Genomic DNA, 3,366 nt, shown 5'->3' with positions numbered 1-3,366 from the left:
AGGTTCCAAATGGGCAAGTAAAAGTTGTCTTTTCTTGGTCTTCTAGAGCTATAACTATTTGATAATAACCAAAAAATCCATCTAAGAAACCGAAAAAAGATTTACCTGTCAATCTTTCAAGCATTTGGTCGATGAATGGAAGTGGGAAATGATCCTTCCTCGTGGTTGCATTCAAGTTTCTGAAGTGGATACACATTCTCCACCTATTTTGAACTCTCATAGGGACGAGTTCATTTTTTTCATTGGGAACAAGTGTGAGACCGGTCTTCTTGGGAACTACATGAACTGGACTTACCTACTGATTGTCGGATATGGGATAGATGATTCCTTGGTCTAATAACTTCAAAATCTCCTTCATAACAACCTCTTTCATGGCTAGATTCAATTTGTGTGGAGGCTCCCTTATTGGCTTGGCATCATTTTCAAATAAGATTCGATGCATACAAATTGAAGGGTTGATCCCCTTTATGTTTGACAATGTCCACCCAATTACTGTCTTATGCTCTTTCAAAACCTGTAATAGCTTTTCCTCCTGGTTTCCAGTTAAATCATTTGCAATGATCACCGGTAAGGTTTCATTCTTTCCCAAATACACATACCTCAAATGCTTGGGTAAAGACTTCAATTCCAGTTTTGGGGCCTGTTCAATAGAAAGTAAAACTCTTTCGTGAGAACTTGGTAATTGCATAGGTGAGTTAACTAACCTGCTGGGCATTTCGGGTAGCGAATGCAAAGACATAATTGCTTCTTTTATGTCATCATTATTTTCCAGCCTTAAATCTTTATCTGTCTTGTTATGCTTTAACATAATGTCTAACTTATCTTTCACAAAGTTCTGCTCAAAATCATCTTGCACAATTGGGTCAATCATATCAACACAAAAAACAAATTCAGAATTTTCTAGATATTTCATAGCATCAAAGATGTTAAATGTTACTACTTCTCCCTCAAATTCTAAAGATAAAGTACCCTTATGCACATCAATCTTAGTTCTTGCCGTTTTCATAAATGGTCGGCCTAATAATATACGAGTTGAATTTGAAGCAAAATCATCATCCATGTCAATGATATAAAAATCCACAGGAAAATAAGCTCATTTACTCTAAGTAAAACATCCTCTACAATGCCTTCAGGATATGAATTAGACCTATCCGCTAATTGAATTACTACCCTTGTTTCTTTCAAAGGTCCGAAATTCAAAGCTTTATAAATTGAAAGTGGCATAACATTAATTGATGCTCCCAAATCAAGCATAGCTTTTTCTACCTTATTTTTGCCAATTACACATGGTATAGTGAACATACCTGGATCTTTGCATTTTTTAAGGCAATTTCCTTTGGATTATCACAGACACATTCTCACCAACACTTATTTTCTCATCAGTTTTCAACTTCTTTTTGTTGGTGCACAGTTCCTTGAGAAATTTGGCATATCGTGGCACCTACTTGATTGCATCCAACAATGGAATATTGATTTCAACTTTCTGAAAGGTCTCCAAAATTTCTTGCTCTGTCTCTTCTTTTTTTGTTTTCGCCAATCTGCTAGGGAAAGGAGGTGTAATCAGTATTTTTGACTAGGAAACAATGGGTTTACTACTTACCTCTTCAGTTTGTGCATCTACAGTTACAAGTTTTGTTTCCTTTTTGTTTCCCTTAGGTTCTACCAAATTAGGCGTAATAGTCTGCACTTCTTCGCCACTTCGAAGAATCATGGTGCTAGCATTCTCTCTTGGGTTAATCTTCACTTGAGATGGCAACTTTCCCTTGTTTGCTTCAATTTTACTCATGAAAGATGCAAGTTGTGAAATTTGGATTTCCAAATTTTGAAGGCTAGCTTTCGTTTCCTGTTGAAACATTTTTATATTAGTGGTTAAAGCTTTCACAATTTCCTCTAAAGACATACCTTGGCTTCCATGGTTCTGTGAGTGTGTAGGTTTATTGTAATCAATAAACTGATGTTGTGGCCGGTTATTAGATTGTCCATATCTCAAGTTGGGGTGGTCTCTCCAACCAGGATTGTATTGATTTGCATAAGGATCGTACTTCCTTGGTTGATTAACAAGCCTGTTGACTGCATTTACCTGAGGAATCACGTCTTCTTGTAGTTATGGGCACATGTCAGTGGAATGTTCTTGAACTGAGCAAATACCACATACTCTGGAATTCTGAACCTGTCCTAAAGCAACTTGTCTAACAAGAGAGGTTAGTTTTGAAAGTTGAGTCTCAATATTAGAACTTCTTACCTCATTTACCTTTTTAAGCGTATGGTTTATCCTTACTCCAAATTGCTGCGAGTTGGCTGCCATTTTCGAGATTAAATTTCTTGCTGCCTTAGGTGTCTTTTCTACAAGTGCTCCTCCTTAGCAGCGTCTATCATGTTTCGATCCATAGGCAATAATCCTTCATAAAAATACTGTAGTAATAATTGATCAGGAATTTGGTGATATGGACAACTCGCGCATAGCTGATTAAATCGCTTCCAATACTCGTACAAAGTCTCTCCATTGTATTGACGGATCCCGCTAATTTCCTTTTGAATTGTTCCAGCTCTTGAAGCTAGAAAGAACTTTTCCAGGAACTTCCTCTTTAAACCATTCCACGTTCTTATTGATCCCGAAGGAAGGTAGTAAAGCTAGTCTTTCGCTTTGTCTGCCAACGAGAATGGGAAAGCTCTCAATTTTATTTGTTCCTCCGTCACTCCTTGTGGCTTCATGGTTGAACAAACTACATGGAATTCCTTCAGGTGTTTGTGGGGGTCCTTACCTACAAGGCCATGAAAGGTAGGCAACAAATGAATCAGTCCCGATTTTAATTCAAAAGCTACATTAATATTAGGAAATTCAATGCATAAAGGTTGTTGGTTCATGTCAAGAGTTGCTAACTCCTTTAGTGTCCTTTGTTCCTCCATTTCCTCCTCTTCAAAAACTACTTCTTCGTCACTTTCAAAGCCACTACTGCAAAGCATTGAGGTTTGAAGGTTGTCCTCTTGTCTTTTTGCTTTCCTATTAGCCTTTGCTGTTTTCTCAATCTCTGGATCAAAGATTAGCTCACCTGTATGAGAAGATCTTGGCATAAATCAGTTCACTGTTAAAGGAAATATAAATAAAAACTTCCTCGGCAATGGCGCCAAATTTTTGGTGGTCCGTCAAAACCTCCAAAAATAATATTAATTTTTACTGTCAACAAAATTTTAATTGTAGTGTGACAGTGAAAACTAGATCGAATCCCAAGGGAAATTTTATTATAAACTTCCTACAAAAGAAAACCAATATTGAGAGTGAGGTTTTTATATATATATATATTTTTTAATTAAGAGTTTTAATATAAAATAAAATAAATAAATAAATAAGAAAACCAATCCAATTAA

The 3,366-nt window shown here is 36.3% G+C and overlaps 1 pseudogene; it reads right to left on the bottom strand.

Annotated features, from left to right (window-relative positions):
• Positions 1-295: 295 nt before the first annotated feature.
• On the bottom strand, positions 296-3,072 carry LOC123228796 (annotated as a pseudogene).
• Between the last annotated feature and the right edge of the window lie 294 nt (positions 3,073-3,366).

Source organism: Mangifera indica, chromosome 11 (genome assembly GCF_011075055.1).
Source record: "Mangifera indica cultivar Alphonso chromosome 11, CATAS_Mindica_2.1, whole genome shotgun sequence".
Lineage (NCBI taxonomy): Eukaryota > Viridiplantae > Streptophyta > Magnoliopsida > Sapindales > Anacardiaceae > Mangifera > Mangifera indica.
This window is presented reverse-complemented; position numbering and strand designations above follow the sequence as displayed.